Source organism: Ascaphus truei, chromosome 1 (genome assembly GCF_040206685.1).
Source record: "Ascaphus truei isolate aAscTru1 chromosome 1, aAscTru1.hap1, whole genome shotgun sequence".
NCBI classification, from domain to species: Eukaryota; Metazoa; Chordata; class Amphibia; order Anura; family Ascaphidae; genus Ascaphus; species Ascaphus truei.
In genome coordinates this window covers 421,515,644-421,528,896 of record NC_134483.1, presented here as the reverse complement: position 1 = coordinate 421,528,896, position 13,253 = coordinate 421,515,644, and positions in this window count along the sequence as shown.

Below are 13,253 nucleotides of genomic sequence, written 5' to 3'. Positions count from 1 at the left end.
CAGATCATCTCCGCAGCCAAAACTCTAATCGCAAGGCATTGGAAACAGAACGACCCCCCCCCCCGGAATCAATGAGGTATTGCACAAGATAAATTATATAATGACGATGGAGAGACTTACAAGCCTAATACACGACAGATACAGCACCTTCTTGACAACATGGGACTCCTGGGAGACTTACATATGGAAGAACCCAATAGGAACCATAAAATAGAAAGGAAACCATAAACAACTACTAAAGGTTAGGTAGATCTAGACCTAGCATAGGATGCAACAAGTATTATGGAATGTTTGCTTCTTGCATGAAGCCAGTGATGGATGTTACCCCACCGCCCTACCCCCCCACCCCATAACCCTTTTATTTTCTGTACCCCCCTCCCCCTCATTCCCTTCCCCCCTTTTTATGTTACCATGTTTCCTGAAAAATACAAAAAAATATATACGTTAAAAATTTTTTTTGCATTGTTTGTGTTATTTGTAATGTTGGTGTTCATTATTAATTATAAATAGTCAATATTAAATAATGTTATAATTTTTGTAGAGTTGCTTCAAACACCAAGAATTGTTGTTGTAACAATGTATTAGACAGTAAGGCCATACAGTACTGACTTAACAGTGCTATTCCTTTACGCCATTTCCCAGTAGCATAACACAGATTACCTTGTCCACCGGGTGTGCTGCTGCTTTCTGTCTGCTCTGGGGTTTGTCTGTCTGTCTGTCTCCTCTTGTTGCTCCTGTTCTCTGTTCTTATAGTTCCTGCTTCCTGTCTGGGCCTTTGCTTTATGTCAGACTCCATGCCATTGCCCATGCTCCTGCCGCAGTTTGTTCCTGTATCTGTTTCTGTACCAGTCATGTTCTGTATTGGAGTCCTGTTCATATTAAAGGCCCTTGTATTTAACTAGATTGCCCCACTCTGTTTCCTGCTAGCAAGTCTCAGACCGGTTCCTGCTCCCCTGCCCTATTCTTGCTCCCCTGTCCTGCTCCTGCCTTCCTTTTGCCGAACCTATGAGTGTTGCCCACGACAATCCTGCTTACTGCCTCCCACCGACTCCTGCTTTCCCACGATGATCCTGCTTTCTGCCTGCCACCGACCCTGCTTGCCCACTACGATCCTGCTTGCAGCCTGCCACCGACCTCAGCCCGTGACCCCAACAATCTTTGCCTGCTCACACTGTTCCAGCCACCGAGGTCCTACCCACTCCTGGAGTCTCCCTCGTGACAATGGCCCATTCATATAAATTAATCGTAAAGTGCCTGCCGACATTGGAAGATGTCTAAGCCCATATCACAGATTAACATTTCCTACAGTTTTGTTTGCATCACTCTTGTCAGCAGGCCTGCTCCTTTAACAGTCCCTCCATAATCTACACTCCTGATTTTACTAGTATGAAAGAATAAAATGGAAAGGATGAATTGCACTGAGAAACAGGAATTCAACATACAGTACATAAATCAGTTTGTGCTTGATGACAGGATGACAGATGATCACATACAGTAGTCTTGCATTTACCAACTTTTTTTAACCTTTAAAAGCATATTAAAGTCCAATACCTTTGGATGATGTTACAAAGAAGGCTGCTCTTTTGCAGGATCAGTACGCTTTGAGTGCTTTTAGAAAGAAGTTATGAGAACTAAGACTCTCCATTTAGGTGAGTACAGTATAATCCACCTTTGCTTTACTAAACCATTATCGTCATTTTTTTATCTCTTGAAACAGCTGTGCAACCTCAGTGTGATCTGATCACTTTTCTTTGACATTCCTCCTCTCCTTCTCGTACTACCCACTATTTTTAAATGTGGTGTTTCTGAAATTGTTATATATATGATATATATTATATATATGATACACTCTAAACAAAATCTAAGACAACAAATTTCTCAATATGACCATCCTGGCACTAACCTTAAATCCCCCCCAAAAATTGTTAACCTTTTTAATCCCTCAGCAGCAATCACAGGCTGCGACTGCCCCAGATAAAAAAAATAGAAGTGGAGTGCCCAACACTTACATTTTGATTAGGCTCATAGCTCCAAAGGAGTGGGTATCCTGATCAACCTTTAGAAAACAAGAAATAATATGAAGGTGTACTGTACCTGGGATGCCAGGACCTGTGTTTTACCAGGTACTGTACATCATTAGGGTCATATTTAATTTATTGTATATGGCATTCCATATTTATAATGGGAAAATGTGCTATTATCCAGATCTAGATAATATAGAGATTTTGCCCATTACTCTATTGTATGGGGTGGGGGGTGTTGAGGGAAGAGTGTGTGTATTGGATATTATTGGTTGTTGAATTGCATTTTAATGTTTATTGGGGGTAGAGTGGGTTGGTGAAGGTGGTATTTTGCCTGTGGTGGGTGTTTAGGTCTAGCGGGTGGGTAGTGGAAGGGGCTAGCCCCTAAGGTAATGAAGGAGTTAACTCCTCCAACAACCTTCCTAAGCCTAAACACCCAACCTGGGCAAATCCAAACTTCACCCACCCCCTCAACCCCCAAAACCCAGGCACTGGTACTTAACCCCTTCATTACCTTAGCGTTTAGCCTGTATATTTATTTTGATTACATAGGTTGGAAACAGTGGGTATCCATAGCTGATATTCATGCACGTCAGCTCCGGAGTCACCTGACTTCAATCCGATGTCGTAAAAATTAATTTTATCCATTGAGTCCCATTGCGGATCCCATCTCACACCCTTCAGGTGGCGAGATCAGAATGTGCAAGTTGAAGCGGCGATGTAAAGCTACCTGAATTTTTAAATTTCTCATAAAATGCGAGTTGGAGCATTTTTTTGAGCTCCCACTCAGTTTGTCTGAGCGGGAAACTGAAGAATCAGGAGAAGCAGGTTTTGAGCAAGTTTGGTCTGTTATCTGAGCTTTCTCAATAGCTACACATGCAAACTCGCTCGAAGTGCTCAAAACTGTCGATAACTAACTTATCGAGCTACTAGATTAGGCCCCTTAGACTCAACAATAAAACCAAACAGTCAATAGGAGAAAATTAAAAAGAGGAACACACAATGTAGGACAATGAGAGTTGGCAAATTACAAGCAAACAGTCTAGTGGAAGACACCGTAAAGACAGTTATGAAACTGATGACATCCTTACTAGATGAGTAAATAGCAAACATTAACCATACAATTGAATAAATGCTGGCTCAAATAAACTTCCATAAAGAAAAATTAGAAGTGGAAAATCAACCATAGAATGCAAAAAATACATAACCAATCACAGAATCAAGTAAATAGTCTTGAAAAACACACAGTAATCATTACGAGAAATCTAGAGGCATACAAGAAATGTTGAAAGATAAAGATTTACTGGAGTTGATAAAAAAAAGCTCCCAAGTCAACTACAGTACTTCAAAGCTCTTTTCCCCTACTCTTGATTGCAGAAATAATTCATAGGTTAGGCCCGGAAAGGAAACTCTCAAACCAAAATACACAGCAACATCCATGACCAGTAATAATTATGGTTCTAATAATTACGAGGTCTAAGGTACAAGGATAATTAACTACTCATATTTCAGGATTACTCAGCAAACATATTGACAAAAAGTATGAAGAATTTTGCAAAGATCTTCCAAAAAGGAATAAAGATTGCAATTGTTATATAAAGCTAAACTTAAAATTTATCAGGGAGAGGAGGTTCTCTGGATGGACTCGTCTGCACATGCAAAGACCTTCTTATATTCAATAAAAGCAGGCTAATAAACTCTGAAGATTTGTCTGGTAAAATCTGGAAATTCTTTATTTCCAGGATGATGTCTCTAGAGAGGTACACTTTTCAAGGTTCACATCTTACAGTTATAAGTTTTTTCATAACTATTGTATGTTGACCATTTGTGTTAATTCTATACAGTTTTCCCATATATCGGTCGTTAGATATACATTAGGAAACAAAGTAAATTATTCTGGTAATTTTCAAAAGAAAAGATAATTAGGTATTCTACACACAGGAGTGTAGCATTAAATACAAAGATCATATTGTTGTTCAGGTTGTAGGTTAACATCTCGTTGTCCCCTCGCTGGCAGGTATGACTCGAAAAAGTTGACTACTTAACCTCTTTTGGTCATACTGTGATATTTGACAAGTATGACTAACATGGGAGTTAATCTTTTGGACACTTTGAATAAATCTCTTGTTCAAAATAATATTGAAATTGTATCCTGGAACACTGAAGACATTAATACCACGATTAAATGGAAAAAAATTGTTGCACAACTCAATAAAATGCGATACCATCTAACCATGCTAAAAGAAACAAATGTAACTGAAAACGAACTTCAGAAACTATGCACAGAATGAGAAGGAAAATGCATAGTGGTCTTTTTCACAGCAAAAAAACTGAAGTGTGGCAATTCTGTTAGTTGTAAACTTGAATTAAAAACTCTTAAGAGAGTTAGCAGACATGGAGGGGATATATCTTAAGTGGAATGCATTATAGAAGGAAACAACGACTTTGGCTAATTTAGAGTTCTGTATATGCTCCAACTTTACTAAAAAATATATATTTTATTTCTGTGTATCAGCATTTTGTTCAGTGGGTGGACTATCAGATTATTTTAGGGGATCATTTCAATTATAGACAATTTCTCTCTGGACAAAACTCATCCAGAATAGAAGTGATGCATAATCCATTCCATTCATAATGGAAAATGTAGACCACCTCGACACTTGGCAAAATCTCAAACCTTCACACAGAGATTATTCTTTTTACACTAGAATCTCACTCAATCTTCAAAAGAATAGATTACATCTTAACTTCATTATTACCAATTGTCAATTAGACTAAAATAGATAATATACTGAAATCAGAATATGCCCAAATTTTGATTGAACTATTGTGTATATTAAACATCCATCAATAAACTCTCAAAACTGGAGAATACCATCCTTTCTGTATATATATCAAACACACAATTCTCCTTCCCACTTTTAAGGCTACAGATGCAGCGGCCGTTATTCGAACATTTACCTTGGTAAATGTTACGTTATGCCACGTGGTGGACTGAGGTGGTCCTTTGCAGACATAATGGCCCATCGGATTAACACAGCAGGAGTCCCTGTTGTGTTAATCCTACCGGGGTCTACCTGTCTGTATGAGACGTGCAGTAAGAGATAGGCTGAATCAGTAACTCTAACTGTGCGCCTCCCACAGACGATAGCAGGGGTTTTATTAAAATTCTAACACTACATTATTGTAGCAGGGGGTCTCCGGAGCTCAACCGCATTGATTTCGGGTCCGGGGACCCCCTACTTCTCGAGATACAGGCCCCGTTATGGGGTAGACGAGACAAAAAAACAAGGCGCACAACGCACATAGTGAAGTACAATAAAATTAAAAGTTTACTTGTAAACATATATATAATCTGCGTACATCAATAGAGTAAAATATAGGCAGTTGGTAATTGGGTATACCACACCAGTACACAGCTCCAGACGGCACTCCTCACTCAATTGTAGGGTGCAGGGGATCTCTCCTCATCTGATGTCAAGCTGGTAGTTGTGGAAGCCGTCTCCCTCTCACTCAAGACGGGGCAGGTCTCAGTCTCTGCTGCCGGATAGTCCTGGAGCAACTGTCCTCATCCGCGTGTAACAGCCTCCGCTCACATCCGCATCCAAGCACGTTAGTCACGTGTCGCTACTTCTCCATGGAGCGCCCGATCGTGACGTCACAGTCCGGTCGCACTATTCTAACGAACCGCCTGCAAGGTCTCACTCAGTGCGGTGTAGCTAAGGATACACGCGGCTTCTTAGGAAGATGTAATAGGCACAGAGTCTTGTGTGAGACAGGGAAACACTTACTGAGTGTTAACACCAACAAGAGGGTAATAAAAACGAGCACTGACACCCTCCAACGCGTTTCGTAACTCGTGGTTACTTCTTCAGGGAATGTATGCAGATGGGGGGGGGGTTACACATATATATACACCCACTAATTAATCAATTGGATTTCATGGTGTCAAGTTGCTGCTCAAAAGCATTAAAGGTGCAGTGACTAGCTCATTCAAAAAGCTGCAATACAATGATGTCAAATGAAAAAACAAAATATCTAGTACAATCTTTATACATTCAACAATAAAATACAATTTATAAAAACAGATATAAAAACAGATATAAAAACCCGTTATGGGGTGCCAGTATGCACATGTTAAAATACTGTGGGTCACATGAACGTGGGATCTATATATATATTTATACTGCTATATGTATATAAGTATATGTCAAAAGGAGTGCTACTGCGTGTGGCAAATGTATACAACAAAAGACAGGGGTGCTCAATGCTACATCCATTTGACAAAACATATATGGTATAAAGTTAAATACTTCAATACTTGTATTTTCTCCCCTGCCTGAGCAAGTGTCCTGCTTTGGCTTCTGGTAATGGCTGCTACCGGAGCATGATCCTCCGCAAATGAGCAGATGAGGTGCCCCAGGTCGTTACCGAGCTGCCCCAGGTTGTTACCGAGCAGAACCTCAGTATCCAACCCAGGCAAAGCACCCACATCCCTCATCCCTTAACCGGCACCCCAGTCAATGAACACCCGGTTGACCTGAATTTACCTAGGTCCCCCGTCAAGTATGGTGACCTGCATCCCTGTTCCTGGGAGCAGATCCTCTGGATTGACCATGTCAGGTCTCACCAGCGTAACAGTGGCACCTGAGTCAATCAGGCTGGCCGCCTGGAGAGCTCCGATGGTCACTGGCCACAAATGCTTTCTCCTCACATCATTGGAATGCAACCTGATACCCATCTGCCTCCTATGATGTGCCACTGGCTAAGGGGGTAGAAATCTTTGTCTGGATCTGCTGCTAAACTTGCTTGACAGCTGCCTGCTGCTCCTCTGTGTGTGCCAGTCCCACAGCGGCGACTGGCCTCGCTGCAGGACTGTGTTGCCCCTGAAGGGGATTTCTGGGATGGTGCCGCTCAGGACAATCTGGCTTGATGTGCCAGTCTGATTGCACTGGTAGAAATGCTTCTCCTGCCTGAATTATGCAGGTTTGGGTGAACTCCAATCTGCAGACATTTTGAGTTTCCAGTGTGGAGTGCCGTTATTGGACTCAGTGCCCTCGTGTGCCTGAGCTGGGTTGGCTCCATTCTAGGCAGGCGCCTTCCTGCCTGACAGTGCATGGCTGGTTACAAATTCATCAGCCAGGCTGGCTGCATCCGGAGAAGTGATGGGCTTGCAATCAAATACCCAATCTCTCACCTCAGGCTGGCACCGCTGTAAAAACTGTTCCTTGAACATCAAGTCCAGCAAGCTGTGGCATTTGGTGGCTTTGCACCATTCCACTCACTGGGTGCCATGTTGGGTGAGCAGGGCGGTGAACGTCATGTGAGTGTCTCGGGCGGTCTTTTGCCCAGACCAGAATTTTCCCAGTATGCCTCTGGAGTGAGGGCATACAGGTGCAGTAAAAGAGCCTTTACATGCTGGTAATCATTGCTGTCCACTGTCGGGATCCCTTGGAAGGTCTTCAGGACTCTCCCAGTCAACAGCGGGGACAAACACAAAATCCAGTCCCTTTCTGGAACCCGGAAATGGTGACAGTGATCCTCAAACACTTTAAGATAGTCATCAATGTCGTCCGTGCCATCTACAAATTTTTTGAAACTGTAGTGTGACACCCTTGTTGGGGGGGTTTGTTCTGGGTCCCGCTGGGGTCGGGGAGACTGCACACCTTGAGAAGCCAACGAATTCAGGGGAAGAAGCGGGGTGGGAAGGAAGGTAACCCTCGCTACTGCTAAATGTAGACCACTGTGGTGCTGCTATCTGGGGTGAAAATGTAGTACAAGCATGGGGAGAAAAGAACCCCAATGGAGAGCACTCAAAGATGTACACAAATCACAGTGTGCTAGAATGGAGGAAGTCGTGGGTGAAATGAGGAGTGAATGAATTAAAATAATAATTTATTGGGAGTAATAACTCAACTAAGATAAATGGAACACTAGGTTGCCAATGTAGACAAGACTTAAAATTGAGCCAAAAAAGCGCAGCGAAATAAAATATACCAAATTTTCAGTGTATGTTACCTGCTTACTGCCAAGATTGTGTCCTTCTATGACAGCATTTACCACTGACACTAGCAGTGGGCTGTATATCTAGACTGCCTTACTCCTGGCTTTATACAGCAGCTACTGCAGTCTCTGTGATAGTTCACTAATACTAACATTCACAGTGTTTAATCTGCTTCTAAACACTACATTAGCAGATGGGCAAACTGACTTACTAACATCTACCTGAATGTGAGCAATTCTATCCTTGCTGAGTGGCTGTACCTGTGTCATTATCCAGCAGACCCAGGCCACATTGGTTTAATTATTCACCTAGCTACACCCTGCACATATCATCAAGGGTGTTAGCCCAAACCTCATGCATGAAATTTGGTATATTTTATTTCGCTGCGCTTTTTTGGCTCAATTTTGAGTTTTATCTACTTTGGAAACCTAGTGTTCCATTTATTTTAGTTGAGTTATTACTCCCAATAAATTATTATTTTAATTCATTCACTCCTCATTTCACCCACGACTTCCTCCATTCTAGCACACTGATTTTTGTACATGTTTGAGTGCTCTCCATTGGGGTTCTTTTCTCCCCGTGCTTGTTACACCTTGAAAAGCCGCAATTATCTTCAACCTCTGCTCAAAGGTGACCCCTTCTCCCCAAACAGCAAGGAGAGCGATAAGATCCATGGTAGGGAGACCGGTAGCAATTTGGACTACTATGGCTGCGCTTCCGGGCTGAAGCTCATCCTCTGGTTCATCTTCTTCCCTGTTCTCCTCTATCTCCTCCGACCGCTTCCTCCAGGTCCGGAGGAACCTCCTGGACCCTGGCCAGAATGGTTGACCTTGCATCTTCTGGTGAAGCTATGCTCGCTTCATGGTGCTCGAGATCCTCCTCCAGCAGAGTCTTTTATCGAAGGGAACCGTCTGTCCACTAAAGGGTACTCCCGCAGCTGTCTTAGCTAGATAAAGAGTATATGCGAAGCAGGAAAAGACCGTTTGGAGATGCGGGGTAAGAGCCACTTGCAGACCCTCTTCCCATGTGGGGCCAGCGGCCGCAATCACAGAAGCCCACGGATAGAGCTCACGCAGCTCACGTTAGTCCATCCCCTCTGTGTCTCCCGGTCATGTGGTACCTGAAGGGGTGTATGACGCACTTCATGTGCAACCACGATCCAGAGATAAACAAGAATGAAGATGATCGATGTCAGCGCTGACATCGATTATCTTGATTCTTTTCCAGCAGAGTCTTTGCCTGACCGGCTGTCGGGAGTCCATACCCCTCACACACCGGGCTATGATTATGTGACATTCCCAGGTCTGGCATAGACCTAAATGTTTATCCATCTTCGCCTGGTGGCCATAAGCTTAAAGGGACAAGAGAAACCTGCACTTTTCCTACATTGTGTAAGTCACTACTTGTTTTGAGAGCTCGCAATCTACGAGTTCATCTTTATACTATAAATCCTGCAGGACATTATAGCATAAAGCTCAATGATCTCACTGCTGCCATCAGTATATACGCCTGTCATGGGAGACCAAGTTATTTACACCTTTTTACCAGGATCATTCATTCGGCAAAACAAGGTAGAGAAATAAATTGTAGTTTATTAGGCTTAAATCCGCATACACACAATGGAAACATAAAATACATATGAAAAGACACACTTAATGGGGGTCTGGGGTTGAAAACTAGACTTGCCTAGGTGCAGGACACTCTATTGTGTGAGTTTTACCCTGACCAGGACTGCCCGTAATCTTCTGGAACTCAAAACGGCATGAAATTCTTGACGCCACCGCTAAGTTCGTTTCTCAGACATTGGTCCCTCCTGACTGCGAGTCAGCATGAATCTCCTGGAACTCAAATTGGCAAGAAATCCACGTTTGTTTCTGAGAACTTGGGAGCTCAAGTCGGGACTTAGTCTCAGGCTGGCAGGCTTTGCAGGCTTTGCAGGCTTGCAATCAAAGCCAGTTGCCTTGCTATTTCGAACAAAACAACTTTGAAAAGACTGCCCGCACTCTTTCGGGTCTGACCTAAGGGAATATGATTGACTCATGGCTTCTTATAGTATTCTCTGCTTCATTCCTAAAATAGAAGCAGACCAGAACGCCAATCAGTGTGTTCTTAAGCAGCCTATCAGAGCCAAGCCGGTTGAATGGCCGGGTCAGTAGGAAATTTGAAATAGCCAAGGGACTTGCGCAATCTTGCCACATCTCCCCTAGCTATCGCAATGCCACCCACTAGGCAGTTCGCACCTGGGTCTGGCAGAACAAGTGGCATCCCGGAGGACTGCCATTGATCTGCGGACTCAGTACCGCACCTTTCCCCACTAACTAAATGCCGTTCACACCTCTGGGCATCCTCTGGCTGCTTTGAACTCCGATGTCCAGCAGACATACTATTACCTGTGGGTTTGCATGGGCTGCCTGTTTGGACATTGGTTCCGGATGTTTAAACACATTAAAAATACATTTGAATAAACTTTGAGTCTCGGGGAATCCCTTCAGCTATATGGGACTTTAGGTGAGGATCTTGGGGTTGAAAACTAGGAGTCTGGGAGACATTGTATGGCCTCAGTGCAACTCACCCTTGGTACCCGAAAATAGTGCGAGGGAATTTATAGGGCCACCGGTAACTTTGTCCCCTGACCTCCTGCAATCAAAATGACTTGCTTTTCAACCCAAGACCCCAGCTAAGATTTAGACTTAGACTTAGGATAAAGTTTGGATTCTCTATGGTAAAGGGAAAAGAAATGGAAAACATGTTCTCTGCCTTTTTTCCCCACACACTTTCCCTTTGACTCAGTTTGGACTCTCAGAGTCCCCCCAACTTTATGTATGGTTGGGCACCCACAAACCATATACTGTTTGTGGGTCACCTTGGCACTAGCTGGGGAATCCCCCTTAACTCAGGGATTCCCTCAGCTAAAGGGATGCATAGTGATCCCTTTGCCTCATTCTCCTTTCTGAGTTATGCTGAAACAGGACAGCCTAGTAGTGAGTCGCGGTTACGTTAACAAGGGGAGGTATTGCCAGGACAATGTGCCAACATGTATCCGAGAATAAAGCATGATTCTCGGGTACATTTATTGGGGAACCGGTAACTCTGGACCCCAACCTCCTAGGCACATTCGGACAACGGTTCCTCAATAAACCCCACCCCCCCTTGAAAATCATACAATAGCAATCCCTGCTTGATTGCATGCCCAAAAATGGAAAAACACAAAAAATGATTTTACAACATACAGTAAATTACAATACAATAGCATACTCTAAATCTCTTGGATCCTTAAACTCGGGCCAGGGCTAACCAGGTGGACTTCAACTTTATTATGCAACCTGGTCCCCCTTCCTATCACAACTGCCACTAGTCTTCGTAGCATTGAGTAACTGAGTTGAGTTAGGGCCGTTCTATCTGTTTGCAGCCGTGAGATTGCGCGTGCACGTGCTGCATGCTTTTTGTGTGTATGCTGTATGTAGCCAGGTCCCCTCTGGGTGGTTGTGCCCCCCCTCCTCACTGAACTCACCTCCACGGCGACCGGGAGGGATGCGGACGGTTGCGGGGGCATGGAGGGATTGGGGTCGGAGAGGGAGGCGTGCGGTTGCCGGGCGCCGAGCTTGTCGGCGGGGACTCCCGGTGGCTCCTGCAGAGGGGGATGCCATCTTTTCCTTGCTCGCGCATGCGCAGTGAGTCCCTGCAGCCGGCGGCCTAGTGAGAGCTTAGCACATGCGCAGACGAGGTGCGCGCGAGGCGGCCAATGGGAGAATAGCTCCCAAGAAGACAACAGCCCCCAGGATGCACAGGGGCTAGGTTAAGTGGTGCCAGGGAGCCAATAGGGTTGCCCGAATCCCCTGCTGAGGGAATTGATACTTTTCGCGCGCGGAGACCACGTTAGTTCAGTCAGGACAAGAAAGAGCTAGGGGAAGGAGGTGAGTGCAAGGGTCTGTGACCCACTGCATTAGGCCAGCAGCCCCCTAGGCCCCAGTTAGGTCCTGAGCTCCTATAGCTTGTGGTGCTGTAGGGACAGGCCCTAGGTTAGGGACCCTGCCCCATTAGTGATATTGTCAGTTAGGGACCCAGCGGATGCTGCGCTTCCCGCCAAGAGGCTCGGGCTCAAGCCTACACCATTAAGAGAGCAGGACTATCTCCAGGGTGGGATCGCCCCTGACGGATTACCACGCGGGTGAGACCCGGACGTCGTGCAGGAGATCGCCGGATCGTTTGTGAAGATACATTTAAGCCCAGGTGCCGCCGCACTGGGCAGGTATCGTTATAAAGTGCACCAACAGAGTACTCACACATAGTGGCAGCGCTGACCACGGGACAAGGGTTATACTGTGGACACGGTGTGGGGGTACACGGTGGTGGGCACAGGGTATACACTCCTAAGTGGGAGTAGATGACAGTTGGGACTTTGGTACAGAGTGGTACAGTTATTGATGTTGTTGTTATATGGTTAATGCACGGGTATTGTGTATTGTATTATCTGCATATAGTAAACCTGTGTTATATATACCTTTGATGTATGTGGTTCATGTATGTGGGTCCTGTGTAGGGGACATTCTACACTCCTAGAATCCTGCACAGGTGGAGGCGCTGATTGAAGAAACATTCCAGAGAGCACCCCAGGTTCCCAGCAAGCGGAGGCTCAGGCCTCTTGTGAACCTATAGGTATATGCACCACACCTGGTAACACATAGGTTCCCCCTCACATACACTCTATATGCGATTGGGTGGGGGAAATACCCGTTACATTTGGAGGCGCTGCTGAGAGCAGACCTGGGGTGCCCTATTCCATATCAAATTGTCCAATCTAATTTCCATCATGTACGTACCATCAAAGCAAGAGGTAAATGACTGGGCCTTAGTGCGCCGCATGTCCCCAAGGCGCGTGGTTGCAGTGGCGGTAGTATCCAATGACACAGACTTATACGCAGTGCGCAGACAAGTAAGAAATTGTCCAGGGCTGGCCACCGCCCAGGTGGTAGACTTTAAACTTGATGCTGACGGCCGGGGGACCACCTACCTCCTGGCCACCGAACGTGACATATGCTCAGAGACTGTTCCCCATACATTAAACCTACCAGAGCCCTCAGCTGAGGACTGCCTCTTGATATATCCCAATGCACAGGTGCCCGAAGAACCGTCCACCAGTACTTGGCCATCCAATACCCACCGTGTGACCAGTACTCCTCATGGGGTAGGTCCCTCCAAGGTCTCCTTCACCCCGAGCGGTTTAGGAG